Source organism: Canis lupus, chromosome 14 (assembly GCF_011100685.1).
Source record: "Canis lupus familiaris isolate Mischka breed German Shepherd chromosome 14, alternate assembly UU_Cfam_GSD_1.0, whole genome shotgun sequence".
In the NCBI taxonomy this organism is placed as follows: Eukaryota; Metazoa; Chordata; class Mammalia; order Carnivora; family Canidae; genus Canis; species Canis lupus.
In genome coordinates this window covers 54,362,555-54,382,745 of record NC_049235.1, presented here as the reverse complement: position 1 = coordinate 54,382,745, position 20,191 = coordinate 54,362,555, and positions in this window count along the sequence as shown.

Genomic DNA, 20,191 nt, shown 5'->3' with positions numbered 1-20,191 from the left:
CTTTGCATATGCCCCAGGTGCTTTTCAAACTGCTGCTTCTTTCCTATGTCTCGAGCCTGAGTTATTTGGTAGGCTGGTTGAGGGACAGAAACTCCTATTACCCTCCAGCTCTCCTAGAGTTAGGCCCTACTGTTTTTTAAATTTCCCAGAACTAAGCCCTTCTGGACTTCAAAGACAGACAATAGGGGAATCCTTCCCATCGTGGGCTCCCAGGACTGGGCGTGCCTACCAGGGATCTGATTCTCTCTTTACTTGTGATATCCTCCTTCTTCTGCTTAATCCCACCCAGGGTTTGGTTCCTAATCATGTTTCTGTTCTCCTAACCTTTTCAATGTGACCTTCCTCTATGATTAACTATGGAAGGTCTGTTCTGCATCTTCAGGCCGTTTTCAGAGCTAGTTGCATAGATGTAGCTGTTATCTTGGTGTATCCATGGGATGAAGTGAGCTCAGAATCCTCCTACTCTGATATCTTCCTAAAAACACTAGTATTATTGTTTTTAATTTGCCCATCAGAAGTAATTCTACCCAAATGAGGTTTGCAGCAGATTTGATGTTGGACAAACTGACTTGAATCCTGTTATTTTAGTATCATGTCAGCAATCTAATCTACAAATCATAAATTTGCTTTTGTAACATTAGTATTTTTTGGTACTCCGCTTGGATATAGAACTATATATCATTCTGGTAACAGGACAGAATTAAGACCTATTTTTGTTTGATATCAAAAAGTGAAAAGTAGATCTGGTCCTACTCTAACAGGAGCTGACTTTTTGATACTCATCCTACCACTCAGAAGGGTGCTCAGTACACAAACAGACACCAGACACCAAGGATATAAAAATGAGCAAGACATAGCCCCTGCCCTGAAAACCTTATAGGCTGGCTGTGTGGAGAGACATGTAAACAAATAATTATAGCACAGTGTGAGTCTTACCATAACAGAAATGGGCCATTGGAACACTGAAGGGACAGCAGTATGCACAGCCCAGTGGATGTAGATAGCAAAGCCTTCACAGAGAATACTGTGCCTGAGATGGGCTTGAAAAGAGACAAAACTTGCCAGATGGAGAGAGATGAGAAGGCCATATCAGGCAGAGGGAATTGCATGAACACTAGTATGGAGCATAAAGGCAGGCTGTGTTTGGAAAATAGTATGTGGTAGGTAAAAGTTTCTATGTATGTCTCCCTTTGCTGTATGTCTCACAAGCTAATGGGATTTAGTTAGTTAGGTTCCACAGAGGTGAAGGGAAACATGACATGCAGGCATGGCCATTTGAGCCAATTCAAGGCTTTTGTTGTTTCTGCATCTGAATGTAGAGTAGGAATTGATATATTAAATGCTGTGGCTCCCCATCCCAAAAGTGGCAGTGGGATTTTTCTGATTAGGAAGAGCCACATGTAGAAAAGTGCTGTTATCTTTGGAGCCCCACAGATCTCATGAACTCTTTGAGCTTTAAGTCTCTGTGACTGATGATTTGGCCAATGGGAGCCTCTGGGAAAGGATGGCAACCTTCCTGACATGGCAAGTAGGTTCATCTTGTTGAAAATAAGATAATACTTACTGCTAGGTTCCTATTGAGAATGAACACCTGACCCAAGGAGGTCTTGTAACTCTCTGTTCTGATATTACCACTTTAGGGTGGGTCAGCTTAGCTTCATTGACTAATAAATGGAAAGATCCAACAGGCCTTCCTTGACAAATAGCAATGGTATAGCCAAGAACGGGCCAATCTGGCCACAGCATCTCAGCTTTATATGAAACAGTGGCAACTTTTCCTTGGGGAGAAAGTTCTTCTCCACTCTTCCACCTGAATCAAAGCTGCTGATTCAGTGGAGCTCTTGCTTGACAGAGATCACCCTAAGTATCTGGGTTTAGTTCACGGAAAGTTGAGCTAAACTGAATCTTGATGCTGTCCATTGAGCTGCTGTGGCTGTAGCAGCTAGTGCAGGACCAAAAACGACTTGGTAGTTCTGCTCAGTAGGAGAAATGCCACGCTGTTCTCATTGCTACTCCCCTTGATGAATCCTGTTATAGTTTTATTAACTCAAGCTGTTGTCAGTATTTGGTCTGCCGCTTGGAAAAGTATGGATTATCAGATTAAAGACACTGCTTTTTGAGCTTGTAAACTGTGGAAAGAAATTGTGACTTTTGATAAAAATGTCTGGGTCACTCATGTAGATGCCTATGGTATCTGCAGTTCTTTAATGAGTCTGAATGGAATCAAGCTGCCGTTAGACCCCGAACCACCTAGATTGCCGTGATCACAATGAATCCTTCATCTTGATGAAAAAGGAAACATTCACAGTCAAAGGCTAAGCACAAAACAAAAGACTATGTTCAGACACAGATGCTTCTACTGCATGCCAGACTGCAGTTTCTGCCAAATTTGATCCATTTGCCACACAGGGGAAGAAGGCACCTTACAAGGGGCATTGCTTCCTCTCACTCCTAAGCAGATTAACTTTGTCAGAACTTTGATCTCCCTCTTGGACTATTGGTGGTGCCCTCACCATTGTTGACACTTTTTTAGGTAAGGTGTTAAAGCTAGTCAGGCCAGTTGATTCTGTCTTTACTGCTACGGTTCCTGAAATGATCTGTGTTGTATTTTAACTTCTCAAACAATTACATTCTGAAAATGCTTTACCTTTTATTGAAACACCACTACTCAACAGTGGGTTTATACTGCAAATATTCAATAGACCTTCCACACACACAGATCTGATTTTATTGAGCACTGCAAAGGCTTCCTTAAATGTCAAGTCAAAAATATTTCTGACTCTACTTTCCTCACTCCTCCTGGTCTACAGTGTTAGCAAGTCAGTTGGGTCACTCAAATTGGTTGTCTCAGAAAGGGGTGGTTTCTTCTCACCTGCTCCATGAGCAATTAGCAGGTCAAAAACACCGGGCCATTCTGTGGATCAGTTTTGAAAATGTGGCATTAGTTCCACCATGACCATTCCTGAACATGATGCACCTTTCCCCTAACAGTAACCCCAGGTACCCTGGGTTGCTATAACCTCTGGGCATCAACCTGGTTAAGAGGGAACTCAAATGTAATTGTGGTTCAGTCACCTAGATTCTCTTATTAGATTATTGTGGTCTTGATAATGAATACTCACTTAAGCATACTGTTCACCAAGTCACCAATAATATGGCCCACATAGGCCAAAGCAGGTGCCAAAATGTGTCTCTGTAAATTTTATAAAAATGCACTTGTCCCTGTTATATTTGATGTTTCCAGATGAAAGGTTAGGATGTAAATAGGAGATAATTGGGAAAAAATGGCACTATAGCCACAGGTATGGCACAGACTGATATCACTGCTGTGAAAGGGGAGCCACAACCCTGGCATTGGGATGAGGATGAGAGGAAAGAAAATGAATGAGAATCTTAGCAGAGAGACAGCGACATTAAGATCTGTGATTTGTCAGCCACCCTGGAGGCTTCCTCACAAATGAAAATATCCTGGTACAGTTCTCCCAAACTGTTGCAAGTCTTATGTTTAACTGATTGCTGGGTCCACCATCCCTCACAACACTGCTACTCCCATGATTTAATCACCATTCCCCTTAGCCTCACAGGGAAATGAGATAATGTCTCCCTCTGATCAAAAGACAGGCATACTTATTATCCAGTAAAATAAAGATTAATATTTCCCTCCAGAGCAAAAGCTGCCATGCCTGCTACCCAATATAAAGTACTAATTACCCCAAGCTCAGGGTTTTTCTCCTGTAATTCTACCCACTGCATGTGCAGGTATCACCTGACCCCTGGGAGTCACTATGTAGGAATTAGAGCTTTGGGGGTCAATGCAGAAAAATACTGATATTTTAGCTACTGCTATTGCTGTGAGCAATAAGATTCTGTGTCTGTGACCCAAGAATGTCTTGTGTTTTGACAAAACTCATGAAACTATCGCAAGTCAACTTGCTACCTTACAAATAGGATAAAATCTCAGAATTTTAAGTCTTTTGACTGTACATAAATCCAGATGGACTGAAGCATTACTGTTCCAAAACAAATTAGCAAGAAATGAGGCTGGTAAAATAGCTGAGAGCTTGATGGTGAGAGGCCTTCTTTGCCATGTGATGGGATTTGGAATTATTCTGTAAAGAAGAGGGAGTCATGGATGGTTATTAATAAGTGAAGTGGCAGTTAGAAGGAGAGGTTGGGTAAAGGAAGATTTACTCAGAAACTTTGTCAACAGGCATCTGACATCCCGGTAAGAGATGACAATGACATTTCCCAGGGTATTAGATATGGAATGAAAAAGAGCATAACACTTCAAGAGCCATTTTACAAGTAGACTCACGTAACTTGGCTTCCAACTGAATATGAGGGCTGAAGAAAGAAAGGATTCTAGTGTAACTGTGGAATTTTTAGTTATGGGTCCATCTAGAGGTATGGACAAGTTTGATTAACAATGCATGGCAGTCAAAGAAGAACCAAAGTTTATCCTCTCCCAAAAATAATTATTGATAACAAGAATTACTCAAAATAGGGATCCCTGGGTGGCGCAGCGGTTTGGCGCCTGCCTTTGGCCCAGGGCGCGATCCTGGAGACGCGGGATCGAATCCCACGTCGGGCTCCCGGTGCATGGAGCCTGCTTCTCTCTCTGCCTGTGTCTCTGCCTCTCTCTCTCTCTCTCTGTGTGTGACTATCATAAATAAATAAAAAATAAAAAAAATAAATAAATGTTTAAAAAAAAAAAAAAAGAATTACTCAAAATAGTTTCCTGAGATTCTAAAGGCATGGACATTTTGGACCATTGATTTAACTATATTAATGTCTAGCCCTGCATGGTTTCCTTAAAAGCCACATTCTTACTGTTAATTACAGGCCCTACATAAAGGGAAGACTCTGGTCTGATTACGCTCAGGGCAGTAGTAAAGGAATGGGTTGTAGAATCTGTTGGCCATTGGCTTAACTACAACACTCCTTACTAGTCCTAATCACTTTGCTTCCCTGAGTCCGTTCCTTCTTTATAAAATAGGAATGGTTATTCCTAACTAGCAAGGTTATTGGGCGAGTCACACAAAGCACACATACAAAGTTTCCAGCAGTAGGAAAGTGAATTAGTCTTCGCTGACCTTCATTCCTAGCTGACTGCACTATGGTCTCCTCAGATCTAAATTGCTCACCTAAGCTCTTCTCCCACAGCTTTCCCCCAGTCTTGATACTTTTCTGATTTCCCATTCAGACTTGACAGTAGGCTCTTCTTCATGGCTCTGTACCTATCACCTTTGAATGTCTTCCTCACGCTGGGCTTCCCCGGGCTGCCCTGCTTAGTTGACTCTGGAACTCCTCTCTCTCATCACACTTTGGGTGTTGGCTTCTAGAGCCAACTTCTCTCATTTCGAACCAAATATAATCCCTGAGGGAGAAGAATGAATCAGTAACGTTAGGACTGAGAAACTTGAGATTTTCTTTTTAGGACTTTTGTTTTCTATTTGATTGGGTAGCATTAGCATGGTGATGGTGAAAACCCGTCCGGCAAATCTTCCTGCAAAGGAAATGATGGGTATAAAAAAGAATCGACTATTAAGCTCCCCATGCAGCTCCCATAAAGCCCACAGTTTAGATCTCAGGTAGGAAAGATCATGACGACAGTGTCATTCTGTGGGAACCAGGTCCCTAGTCACCTTGGTTTAAGGAGACAGAGTCTAGAGTTGTAATCAAAATTAGGCTTTGATAAAAAAATAATAATAATAAAATAAAATAAAATTAGGCTTTGAGTTCAGGCAGGCCAGGGTTCCATTACTAGCTCTGTCATTTACAAGCTCTGTAATCTTGGGCCAATTACTTAATCTCTTTAAGCCTCAATTTCCTAATTTATAAAGAAAAAATGGTAAAGGTGTCCATGCCATGGGTCATTGTAAGGATTAAAACAAATAAACTATGTGAAGCATAATGGCTGGCAGTTGTAAGTGCTCAATACCTGTTAGGTCTTTCAAACATCTTATGTACAAGTGGAAAGCACACACACACACACAAAAAAAAAAAAAAAAAAAAAAAACACGGATGCAAATCCAGACATGTGACTCGATGTTTATGTTTTTTAAAAATCCCATATAAAATGAAGCTACCTAGGAAGTGATTTATTTGTATGATGGTTGTCGTAAGCAGAGTATGTCACAAAGGATGTGAAAGCACATTAGAAGTGCTGTGCAAATATGACATTATTATTATTAAGCACAGAGGTAAACAGCATATGTGGTTATTCATTTCAGACCAAAATATTTTCGTATTCAAAGCACTTTCAGAAACTGTATTTCTATAAAAAGAAAAAAAATTGCTAGGAAAGTGAGAAGTTAGGTATCTTTAAAAGCTTTCATTCTGATAACATTACTTAGATGACAAATCATAAGATTTCATAGCTATTACACTCATAAAAACATCTCATTCACAATGTAATCTTTCATGATATATGTTATTTACCAGATACTTAGATTTTAATCTAATCCGAGAGTATTAATTTTTAAAATGAATATTACAAAGACCCTAAAAAATAACTATCAAGTAGATAGAAACAACCAAAGTACCTGTCATAAAAGTCACATAAACTTCTGCAGTACAGATTGAGTTGGTATTTTATATACTCTACAGGCAGTAAATGCTGTATTTTATCATGTAAATTCATTTCTAGCTACTCCTTATAAATCAGAGAGCTGATACAATATATCATAACAGTCTGTCCTGTAAATACTTTTTGAGTCATGTTTTGTTGACCTTACCATCATATTTGTTTATAGAACACATTCACAGAAACTACATTGTAAAATAAATATTTATGAGCTCTTATTGCCAACATTTAAATGCGGTCAGAACTTTCTAAAAGTGTTAGGATATCCCCACAAAATCTATGTCCATATAAAGTCATGAAGTCCAAAAATCAAAGTCTGAAATCCAGGTACCAGCATGGCTGGTTCTAGTGAGAGCCCTCTCACTGGATTGTAGTCAGCTACTTTCTTGCTATATCCTCAAATGGTAAAGACAGAAAGAGCCAGCAAACCCTCTGATGTGTCTTATTAAGGGCACTAATTGCATCATGACTTCATCCAAACCTAATCACTGTCAAAGAGCCCTATCCCCAAAATACTATCATATTGGGAGTTAGGACACCAACATACGAAGTTTAGGGGGACATAATTTGGTCCATAGCATCCTGTTACTGAACATTAAAATTTAGCTGATTTTTTTTAAGAAGTGGGAGAAAGAGGTGGGAGGGGCAGAGGGAGAGGGAGAGAGAGAATCTTAAGCAGACTGCACACCTAGTACAGAGCCTGATGTGGGGCTCGATCTTACAACCCTGAGATCATGACCCTGAACTGAAATCAAGAGTCAAACATGGGGCGGTTAACCAATTGAGCAACCTAGTTGTCCCAAGATTTAGTTGATTTTTGATGGTATAAATAACCCAGAGAAATAAATGGTGGAAAATTAATTAGAAATTAAATAGGAAAAAAATTGGGGGGGGGGGAGAATCATAAAGAATTATAGAACTGATATCTATCAGGGCACTGAAATCACCAACCCTTGAATAACCAGGTACTGTATATAGTCATTTTTTATAAGAACATTCTTTATATCAAAGTTTAGAGCCAACCAAGTTGCTTCTGATTACATTTTCTTGAATGCACTGCTTTCTACAAAATTATTTTGGGTCAAATCATGTGTTGCATTTTTTTTGTTGGTGGTAATACTGTAACCTAGATAGACTGATGCCAAGTGAAATGAGGATTTGAGATATTATTTCCAGGAAATTGTGACTTTGATAGCCTAAATTATTTCTCTGGCTCAAATGAGGTATATGGAGCATAGAATCAACTAAAATTTTAAAACAACTCCACTGGGCCCATGCTATAGGCTTACTAAACACTTGTTGATTTGTTGGTTCGCATAGACAAGACATGGGATTAGAAAGAAATGACACTGCTGCCAGCCATGGACAAAAGCTTTGATACATCCTGCAGGAAATACTGGCACTCTAGTTAGCAAAGGACAGCATGCAACGGCCCTGACAGACACAGTCAACACATTCAAGAAGTTCTGAGTGTTCTTATTCTGGTCAAACTTATCAATAGGAGGCTGACGATATTACTGCTATTTACATATTGGTACCACACTGGCATGGATTTGCATAATGTATTGAGGCTCTATGCTCTAGAGAGTTGCATTGTAACATATTGGTGCTTAATGAACTCTGAAAAAATTGATTTTCCACAGAGTAAATTAAGGAATGCATTATAGCTGTTAAAGCAATCTTAAGGGAAATCCGAAGCTTCCACTGCAGCACCATGCTTAGTAAGTAATAAATTACATGTTATACTTATTTGCCTTAATTCATGCTAATTTTGTCCAATTAATGTATCACAGTAATTCAGAAGCCTGTCACAGGAGAGCTAATTATTTATTGGATTTTTGTGTTCAGCTCCCTAGGAGTCTACTAGCAAACAAACTTGCGACTGTCTTTCTCTTAGGTCCACGGTGACATTCTTATGTTTTACTGTGGGGAAGTGAGATTTTTTTGCTTCTGTCTCAAGTTTCTAAGATGAATTATGGGGCACCTGAGTCATATTCTTGAGTTTCGATTGGTGAGATTGTTTGACAGCCTCCCAGTAGGTTCGAACAAGACCTACTATCTGCCCTATCAAAGTTCTTCTACTTATGAGCATGTATATTTCAGAGCTATCGTTAAGAAAAAAAAACATGTTTTTAAAGATGTGCCCACATTAGAAGATTTCTACTTATTATGTGGGTGTGTATCCATATCCCCAAAGTGAATTGGAAAGGTGATTTAATTATCTGGACAACTCTCATCTTTGCCTCAATTCTCTTTGTAGTCTAGATCATTCTAACAGATTATCTGGATACTTGTATCTGTCACTGTACTCTGCACGTTCTTTGTTCTAAACCTTAAAAAGCCATACGCAGCCTTCCAAAAAGTCTTATTTGAAAAAGAATTCGAATCTAACGATCAATACCAGCTTGGCAGAAATAAGTTTTTATTTTACCGTGGTATACTCTTATTTCACAGCCCCCCAAATGAATTATTTATGAGATTAATTTGTGCAATTCATACCTATAAATAATGTGGCAGTGCTAAATAATTTGCACACCACGATAAGATGCAGACGTCAGAGTCAAAGGAGCGGTGCTTCGCCAGCTGCGAAGTGTTCGCTATCTCCTGGAATCCTGACAGACCCATGCATTTGCGGATAGTTATTTGCAGAGAGTAAGAAGCATTTGAGCTCCTACTTTTGCTCCCTCCTGCGAGTATCAGGAGAGCACTTGTCTGTTGATTACCATCTCCCAACCAAATAAATAAGAGGTAATATTTCTTTAAATACGTAAGACAGCATGATGTTTACCAGCAAGTTCTATCACAGTGATCCAACTAGATGGCAGGTGAGAGACAGCACCATTCATGTCACAGATATTTTTAAAAAATCAAGTTCACCGTGAGAGCCCTTTTAAATTTGATGGGAGACGATGACAACATCTTTTCATTCAGTCAGTTTATACCAACCTGTTTGCCCTTAACCAACTGAGTATCTGAACATCCGTAAACTTCTCTAAACCTCATACAATTTTACACCTTGGTATATGATGACTTCGAGACAATCTGTTATCTACAGTATAATGTTATTTCCCCCTCCTGTCAATTGTTTTTATTACTATTCAAAACTGGAAATGAATTTCCCTCTCTCTCTCTCTCTCTCTCTTTTTTTTTTTTTTTGCTCTCGTTTCTTTTATGGCATTAAGGTTTCAATCACCTTTTCTTTTTCTTAACTATAATTTAGAAAGTTAAAATGAATCACTTCCTTAATTCTTGGGAAAGTAAATTTGCGACTGCAGTTTCAGCCTTTGTTAACTTTGACCAAATGAATAGAGTAGAATAGAATAGAATAGAATAGAACAGGAGAGTAGAATGAAAATACCTGGTTTATTACTGAATGAATATATTCCTCTAGGGAAAATGCAGATGTCTGTGTTGGTTATTTCGTTATGTATTTCTATTCCTCTTCTAAGGTCTAAATTCTCCCAACATACACCATCCCCCAGTCCAGTATTGAAGACTTGGACTGTTTTAATTATCTTTTTTTTTTTTTTTTTTTTTTTTTTTTAAGGAAAGGTTTAAGCTTTTGCCCTTCTGATTTGTGTTTGTATACACTTGCTTTACATCATTTTTGACAGGAAGGGGAGACTAAAATCCTGAGTCCTTACTAAATCCCAATGGAGAACATTAAAATTCAACTTCATAGGCTCTGTTTTAGATTAGTTTCTTTCTAGGTTCCTAAAAATCTTAGGACATTAGTAAGCGAGGCTAAACCAGGTCTGGGGTCTGTTTTCCCATTCTTGAGGTAGCAAAGCATGGCACACAGGGGACTTCTCAGTCCCCATCTCTAGGACCCAGACGATGGCATTTGTCCTGTACTCGCAGGTTCCCTATCCTCGCTCAGGATTTTGACTTGGCCCTCCTCAGCCTTGATGTGGTTAGGAGACACTTGATCTGATGCACGTTTGAGGTGGGAATGCAGTCGGTGGGCAGGAGGCTCAGCTGGAACAGCCCTTGGACTACATTTGATCACAGGATTTCCCTGGGCCTAAACCACGTCCCCTTTAAAACGTGGTCAGTCAAAGCGAATTATCACTAAGCCTTTGGGTGTGACACCTGGTTTTCTCTGAGTTTAGTCTGAAAGCACATGTGATGACACACCTCAGTGGACGCAGCAGAACTCCGTTTCTCCTGGGGAGTCAGGCCCAAGCCCAAGAAAGGATGACAAAAGTCCTGAAAGGTATTTCTCTCCCTCAACCTTCTTTGATATGAGGAGGAAATCCTATCAGTTTTATTTGATGAATTTAACTACACCTTGTTCTTCCTTTGATCAAACTGCCCAAGTGGCTCTGAGTTTATCAACTGTTTCATTTTTAGCAGCATTTTGGGCTTTGGGGTTTAAAGATTTTGTGTCCCTGAGTCTAAGATTATGGTGACATAGTCCCTTTGTCCACTTCCTCCTGGCAGCAGGTCTGAGAGCTCTACACCTCCAGGAGTCTGGGCAACAAAAGCCACCTCCAAATTAGCATCCAGATTCATCCTGGGAGGAGTCCCCGACGGTGGCACTGGTGCTGAAAATCTCTCTCTCTCTCTTTCTCTCTCTTACATTATTGTTCACACGCACACTCCACAAAGGAAAAACCAGTTAGAAGTCACAGAGAAGTCAAATTCAGCTGGAAAAATTGAGGTGTGCCTGGGTGGCTCAGTCAGTGAAGCGTCCTCCTTCAGCCCAGGTCATGACCCCGGGGTCCCGGATGGAGCCTCTGGCATCAGGCTCCCTGCTCTGCGGAGTCTGCTTCCCTCTCTCCCTCTGCTGCCCCCACCCCCACTTGCGCTCTCTCTCGCTCGCTCTCTTTTGTTCACTCACTCTCTCAAATGAATATAAAATCTTAAAAAAAAAAAAATTTGAGAACTGCTATGGAAACTTTAATACGTCTTCTTTAAGCAAGACTAAATTTGCTTGCTGTTCTTTCATGTAAACCGGAGCTCTTCGTACTATAATACGTTGTCAGTATTTTTCTGTCTCATTCCATCTGCTGTGAAAGCAACAACATTTTAAGGATATTTAAATCATTTTCAGTCTCTCCCTGTTATAAACAATACTTCAGTTACCATTCGTAAAAATTAGCTGTAATGGGAATTTCAGGCTCTTTAAATGCCTTGGCCCCACTGAGATCAGGACAGTGCCCGAGTGGGCCACCGTCTGTACCATTTGAAAGTGCCCCCAAGTGATTCTAGTGGAGAATCTTCGGGTCAGGGTGGAGCATCTGTGAGCTAGGTAATCCAGAGGCTATGAAAGACTGCTGACTTTGACTTTAGGTTTAGATTCTTTAAAAGGTCAGGGATACGTAATACTTCCCTTTTTAAAGATTTTAACCTTTTTTACTTAGAAATAGAGTTAAGTCTCTTCTGTGTGTGAGAATACTAACATTTCTCTCTTCGGCATTCTTCGTATCAACCATTTCAATGTCAGATTCAGTATGAAGAAGATGCTTTTCGATGAGCACCTATTTGAAGCCCGCTTGCCCCTTTCTTTGAAGAGTCTTAGAGGCATTGCTAGGGGGTTGGAATAAATGAGAAGAGTTAGCAGTTGTTTTTCATAGAGCCTTTTACTGCTAATAAATAAATGACTAACACAACTTATTTGCAATGGTGTAAGATACAGACACCTTTAAGAGACTACCGGATTATTGGTGGTCAGGATATTCATATTGGTCCATCCTCCCTCTATGATGGGACAGCGTGATCCTTTAATGGCTCCTTTTTATAGACTACCAAAACAAACAAACAAAAAACCAACCCTTAAAACAAGCAAAATTAAGACACACTAGTTAGTTCAGCAATAATCCATTCATTTATGCTTTAATTAAAATATTATTGAGGAATATCAAGAATCACATATTCTTCTCTGTGCTGAAGCTACCACAGTAAATGAGCGGACCAAGGTCTATGCTGTCACAGACCTCAGGGTCTAGTGCAGGAAGGTGAATGAAGAGAAGGAAATGAGGAGGCATAAAGGGAGGTAAAAATGTCAGTAGTGGTGGGTCCTTTGCTAAAAGTTAAAATAAAAAGATACTATAGAGAAGATTCTAAGTGGCTTCTTTATTTTTTTAGTTTATTTTTTAATTTTACTGTAGTTAACACACCGTGCTATAGGAGTTTCAGGTGTGCAATATGGTGATTCAACAGTGCTCATCAAGACAAGTGCACACCTAATCCCCTTCACCTATTTTATCCATCCCCTCACTCACCTCCCCTCTGGTGACCATCTCTTTGTTCTCTATAGAGTTGGGTCTGTTTTTCAGTTTGTCTCTTTTCTTTTCCTTTGTTCATTTGCTTTGTTTCTTAAATTCCACATGAGTGTGAAACCACATGGTATTTGTCTTTCTCCTACTGACTTATTATACTTAGCATTATACTCTCTAGATCCATCCATGTCATTGAAATGGCAAGATTTCATTCTTTTTTATGGTTGAATAACATTTCATTGTATATAACACATCTTTATCCATTCATCAGTCTATGGACATTGGGCTGCTTCCATAGTTTGGCTATTGTAAATAATGCTGCAGTAAATAGAGGGGTACATGCACCCCTTCGAATTAGTGTTTTTGTATTCTTGGGGTAGATACCCAGTAGTGTGATTTTTGGACCATAGGGTACTTCTATTTTTAATTTTTTGAGGACTTCCAAACTGTTTTCCACAGTGGCTGTTCCAGTTTGCATTCCCACCAACAGTGTACAAGGATTCCTTCTCCACATCCTCATCGACACTTGTTTCTTTGCTTTATTTTAATTTTTTAAACAAGATTTTAATTATTTATTCATGAGAGACACAGAAAGAGAGGCAGAGACATAGGCAGAGGGGGAAGCAGGCTTCTTCCCAGGAACCTGATGTGGGACTCAACCCCAGGACTTTGGGATCATACCTGAGCCAAAGGCAGATGCTCAAACACTAAGCCACCAGGCATCCCAATTTCTTTGGTTTTGATTTTAGCCATTCTGACAGTCTTGATTTGCATTTCCCTGCTGATAAGTGATGTTGAGTATCTTTTCATGTGTCTGTTGGCCTAGATTGTGTAGTCAGGGGAAGTTCTTTCTAGAAGTGACATGTTAGGTGAGAATTGAATGGCAGGTAGGAATGGCAGTCATTCATGGGATAACTAGGTACTAAGAACATTCTAGATAAAGGAAAACCCTACAGCAAAGTGTTCTAAGATGAAAACAAAACAAACAAAAACTGAAAGAATTATCTATACAAAAGATCATAACTAACCAATGTCTCTTACAAATTAGTAGCTCACATTTACTAGCAGTCCTCATGTCCCATATAAGCACCATGATCCCTAAGAGCAAATCTCAAGTGACAGCTGATATCTACATCATTGTTGGGGTCCAACCTCAACAGTTCCTCATTGCTCCTAACCTGTTGGTGCTCAGTCTTCTCTCCCAGGACCCAAAATCTGGACTCTGTGCCCCAGTTTTGCACCTGCTCTTATCCCACCTCTAGTCTTCCTGATTCCCTGATAGGCAGCTTGAGTCTCAATTTCCCTGCTTAGATTTTGGCTTCACCCATTATTCAGGGCTAATTTGGTAAATCTTTTGCTCAGGTAGACTTTTTGCCTTCACTTCACCCCTGAATACCATCTCCCACTCCTTTCACTGACATTGCAAAACAGTCTAACTTCTCTTCCTTCTCCCCATCCCCACCCTCCTCCTGCAGCAAGGAGATTCAGATAAACGTATATTAAAATTTAAGGAGACTTTGGGGGTGCCTGAATGGCATTGTTGGTTAAGTGTTGGACTCTTGGTTTCTGTTCAGCTCATGATCTCAGGGTCGTGGAATGGAACCCTAAATCAAGACCTGTACTGGGCTCCATGCTGGGTGTGGCATCTGCTTCAGGTTCTTTCTCCCTCTCCCTTTGTTCCTCCTACTCATGCTCTCCCTTTCTGTCTCTCAAATAAATAAATAAATCTTTAAAAAATAAATAAAAAAATAAAATTTAAGGAGATTCTGAAGTGATAGTTGGGTTTCCCCAAGTACAGTGTTTCTGGAAACAAATTTCTCTGTAACAATGGCTCCATTTGGTGAATGGCAGGAAATAAGGGTAATAATGCATAAACTGCTCAATACTTCACCAGCCTCTTGGGTTTTTTTGCCCTCAATGTTGATTAGACATAGTCTGACAATTATAACTGGCAAGAATGGTGAGCCTGATAAATTGAGAAGGATTTCTTGTTTCTGCTCTTAGGAAGTTTCTATCTTATTGGATGTCACAATGGTAGGAAAAAAAAAAAAAAAAAAAAAAAACATCTCTGGTTCTAGAAGAGTATTAGACTGTGTAGAACCAGAGTCTGCTTTCTGGAATTCCAATTAACTGTGGAGCCAGATATCCCCAGGCTTTAGGCCTGCCTGGTTTCTGAACTGTAGTTGAAGCTGAAGTGGCAGGCTCACATCAACTACACTAATGACAAAGGGTAAATGACATTTTCACGATGAGTATAACCCGCATCTGAGCCCGTGAATTTAGCATATAAGGGCTAGGCCTATATAAGCTTACTTTATAGTTGTATGACCATGTGTTTTCATTTTATGAAGTTCATTGAATGTACCAACATCAGGACTAACTATAAAATCCAAATCTTTCTTTCTTAAATGCAATTGTCAGCATGGCACAAATTGGCACTTTTTACACAAAAGTGCCATTTATTTAAATTGCTTCCTCCTGGTGTGGAGGAATGAGTACTGTATTTGGAGTACTGTATTTGATTATAACTTCCATATTTTTTTCTCCTGCACTGATCTTGCTCCTGATCTAGAGCCTTATATGTTAATGTATTTACATTTTAGTATTCCTTTAGGTACCTTACATCTAGCCAGTATTTCTCATTATTGTACATGCATGCATATCATAGGGACATCAGCTATTAAGACTCTTCTATTTCAGTTACTGAACACATCTTGAGGTCTTTATACTTTATACTGCCCGTAATGTTCTCCCCCCAGATATCTACATGGCTCACTCTCTCATCCTCCCTATTTTGATCCCTTCTAAGTGAGACACCCCCCTCACCCCATCCCTGGCCACCTATTCAAAAATGTAATCTACTACTCATATTCTTTATCCTCCTTCCCTCCTTTATTTTTTCTATATTCCTAATACTACCTGACATCCATTTTTCCTTATCATTTATATTTGTCACATAACTCCTTTTTAGGGAGGAAGTATTTTTGGCTATTTTATTCACTGCTATACTCCCAGGACTTAGGATGGTGTATCTGGAATACTATATTCTCTCATTGTTCATTGAATGAATGAATGAATCATTTCCTTCATCTTCTAAGCTAGAATCCTCAATTCAGTCCTGGCTATTCTCATCCAAAATCCATATATGACTGGTCATCAAACCCTAATAGAAAATAACTGAAAAATGATTCTCAGATATAACTGTTATTCTTTCTTCCTGTGATCACTACCTAAATCATTATCTCCCTTCAACTATTGCAATAATCTACTTTTCACATCCCTCCCTATAGCTCCAGTTCTATCTTATACACAGTTGTCAGATTTAACTTCCTAAAATTAAAGCTAATCTTGTCACTATCTAGGTTTTAGACATTGTTAGTTCACCATTATCTTTGGGGTAAAGTCCTTCACATTGTCTTTCAAATCCCTATTCTTCCTCTAAGACCCAGTATCATCTCAGAAGAATGCCTAGCTTTTTCAACGGGAGTTACAATATCTGTCTCATAGTTCTTCAATCATGTTGCTATGATAGCACATTAATTTTTACATCAAAGGGTTCTTACTATTTTATTATTTATTATTTTATCTTATTATTTATTATTTTATTATGTCAGGTGTTTTATCATTGCTAAAGAGGAAAAGGGTGAAAAAGAGAAGCTTATGATATCATGAGTAGATAGATGACCCACAACCCACAAAATACCAATATACTATTCAACTGAAAAGATAGCATGTCTTTCCCAAAATATGTTCTGTGAGATGCCAGTAGATATTTTATAGAGATGACATTGCTGGTGTTGCTGATGTATCAGCATAAATAGTGCTGATGATGCACCAAAATCTCATGGGCACTAAGGCAAGTGGGGAAGAAATACCTGCCTTCTCTGTTGTATTATAAACTGTTAAGATGGTGTCAGATATATCTTCCAGCTTTAGGTAATGGTGTAGTGGTTTGGTTGGATTAATCCTTCCAAAGATAACAACTTAAAATTTAGACCAGATATTAAAAAGAAAATTCCATTTGAAGACATTAGAAAGTAATCAAAATTAAGGTAAAAGCTAGAGTAGTCAATCCATAGAAGACCAGGTAGGATTTAATTAACTGATGCAGATAAGATGTATAAATTTATGTCTTTTTGCCTAAGAGCACTCATCAGTGGACATTATTGGTGGCATCAAAAAATTCAGTGAACCTTAGTCTTACCTGTTTGAGGTTTTAGAACACAGAGTTTGGGATTGATAGGGCATATATGTGGGGAATTATAAAAGATTATATGTATTTTTTATTCTCTCAATTTAAACATCATATGACTATTTAAAGGAAGCATAACTTGTGTTATGAGGTATATATGTATGTAGATATATAGGACACTAGCAAAAAGGGCAGAAGGTAACTGAAACTATGCTTTCCAAGTTTCCTGTAATTTATGAGAAGTAGTAGAATATTAATTCTAAATAGACTGTGATAAGTTAATGATGCATAATGTAATCCCTAGAGCAACCATTTAAAAATGCATAGAGATATAGCTAAAAGACAGAAGAGGAATTAGAATTGAATATGAAAAAAAAAAGATTCTATCCACTCAAAAAAAGGTAGGAAAGGGGGAACAGAGGAACAAATAGCAGACAGACAAAGTAAAGGGTGCCAAATGGTAATGGGTTTTGGTGCTTAAAAGATTTTGCAGAGTTTTTACTTAAATGATATTTCCCCCTGGAATTTACAGAATAATCCAAATTAAAAGGGGCCAAAGATAAGTCTGAGAAAACAAGCTGTATTCCTCCAACAAATAAGTCTTTGTTATGAATCAAGTCTGAGAATCTGACTGCTATACACTTCCTTTATGGCTCTCTAACTTTCAAGAGGTGCCTGTGTCTCTCCCACAAATAGACTTTTGGTGAATTATTGTCCATAAAACAATCATGGACTTGTCTTGAAACCAAATATAGCTACAGGTTAAGCTCAAATTGACACCACTGGCTTTACTAGCAAACTAGAAGTCATTCTTGACTCATTCCTCATGGCATACATTTAATAAACAGTAAATCACCAGGTCTTGTGCGTATTTTCCACCAAGGAAGATAGCTCTTAAGAACAAGTCCTCCATCCTTAAAACTTCCCCATTAGTTTAGTCTTTTCCATATTCTACCTACTTCAATATCTTCTTATCCATTCTTGCTCCCTAGAAGCACCAACTTTCCCAAATTAAGGCAGAATGTATGTTGGTGCAATTTATTTGAAAAACTGTTTAGCAGTTATTTAAATATTTACATCTCTACCTATTGTAAGACCCAGACACTTCACTCCTAAAAATTTATTTTTTTAAAAGATTTTTTATTTATTTATTCATTAGAGACACAGAAAGACAGAGGCAGAGACATAGACAGAGGGAGAAGCAGGCTCCATGTAGGGAAACTGATGCAGGACTCGATCTGGGTACTCCAGGACCGTGCCCTGAGCCAAAGGCAGACCCGCTTAACCACTGAGCCACCCAGGCATCCCACACTCCTAAAAATTTACACAAGAGAAATGAAAACATGTTTTCACAAACACTTATAAGGAAATATTAATAGGTAGCTGCTTTATTTATAATAACCAACAACTAAAAACGCCCAAATGTCCATCAACACATGAATGGACAAATAAAATGTGTTATAGTCATATAACAGACTACCACTTGGCAGTTAAAAAGGGCGTGACTTTTTGGTGCATGTGACAATGTGGATGAGTCTTGATAATAAGCTCAGTGAAAGAAGCCAGGCATAGAAGAATACATATTGTATGATTGAATTTTTCTAAAATTCCAAAGCAGAACAGTGATTGCCTAGAGCCAGGGATAGAGGAAGGGATAGACTTCCAGGGCACAGGAGCCATCTTTTTGAAATGAAGAAAATCTTTTCTGTTTTGACTGTGGTAGAGGTTTTATAGGTACATACAACTTTCAAGACACAGTGATTGAGCAGTGTGTTCAATGTAAGGGTGCAGTCTTTTATACTTGGATTATTCCTCAATAACATTCATGACAAATATTTGGCACTCATGGCAGGGGAGGTCAACTTGTAAAATAAATAAATTATTGTAATCAACATTTCTGTTTTATGCATAAGGAAACTAATTTCAGAAGGTTGTGGTGCTTGCAAATAAGTAGCAATTTTAAGTCTAATACTTGACCTCAGCATCTTGTGAGGTTCCCACCACCTTTGATCCTCCCAATGTAGATGAGGGAAGTTGAAGGAATAGGGTGACTCAGTGTTTCAGTGTGTAGGTTCTGGAATCACGTAGTCCTGCATTTGAATCCTGGCTTCACCATTTCTAAGCTCTTTCATACTAAGCAAATTCTCAGACAGCCCCAGTTTCTTTATCTGTAAAATGGCAATAATATTAATAATTGTACCTACCTCACAGTACATGTTTATGAACATTAAATAGATAGTATAATGCATACAAAAGACTTAGATTGATGCCTGGCACATAGTCCAACATGCATTAGCTGGTTTGCTTCATTTTCTTCATTTGTTAAATCGATAGGATATAATACAAATAATATAATTGTTTTTTTTTGAATGGTGGCCTAGATGGTATACTCATGTCTTAGTTCCTTGAATCTGTGAATGTTACTTTAATTTAGAAGAGCATCTTTGTGAATGAAATCAAGCTAAAGATCTTGAGATGAGGGGATTTTCCTGGAATATTCAGACGAGCCGTAAACCAGTGACAAGTGTCCTTGTCAGAGACACACAGAGGAGACACCAGCAGAAGAGGAGGAGGCGATGTAACCATGCAGATAGAGATTGGAGTGATGCAGCCCTAAGTCAAGAAATGCAAAAAGCCAACACAAGCTGAAAGAGCCAAAGAACGGGTTCTTCACACGAGGACCCAGAGGTAGCACATCTTTGCTGAATTTGGGGCTCCTGGCCTCCAGATTTGTGTGAAAATAAATTTCTCTTGTTTTAAACCTACTTTTTTTTTTTTGTAATTTGTCACAGCAGTGCAGGGACACTAATTCCTCATAGGATCATTGTGAGGATAGAAGAAGTTAATGTAGCTAAGCACTTGGTGCCTACACATAATGCATTATATGAAGATCGGTTATGTTGTGTTTGCTGTTATTACCAGCCAAATTGTAACTCAGTTATAACTCTGTAGTCACCTGGCCTCTGATTTGGAAGACACTGTGCGATGAAATAAAGAAAAGTCCCCGTGGTTAATTTCTTCAATCTAAACTTTAAGCTGATTTGTTTTGTTTCCATTTGTCTACGATAATTCCCTTAGGAAATCTATTGCTTTGATGCTAATTTTAACTGTATTCATTGTTAAGTGCTCTAGGATTGCAGAACAAAGGGCATAGTAGCAGTGTGAGAATGCATTGTTCTCTGTTTTATT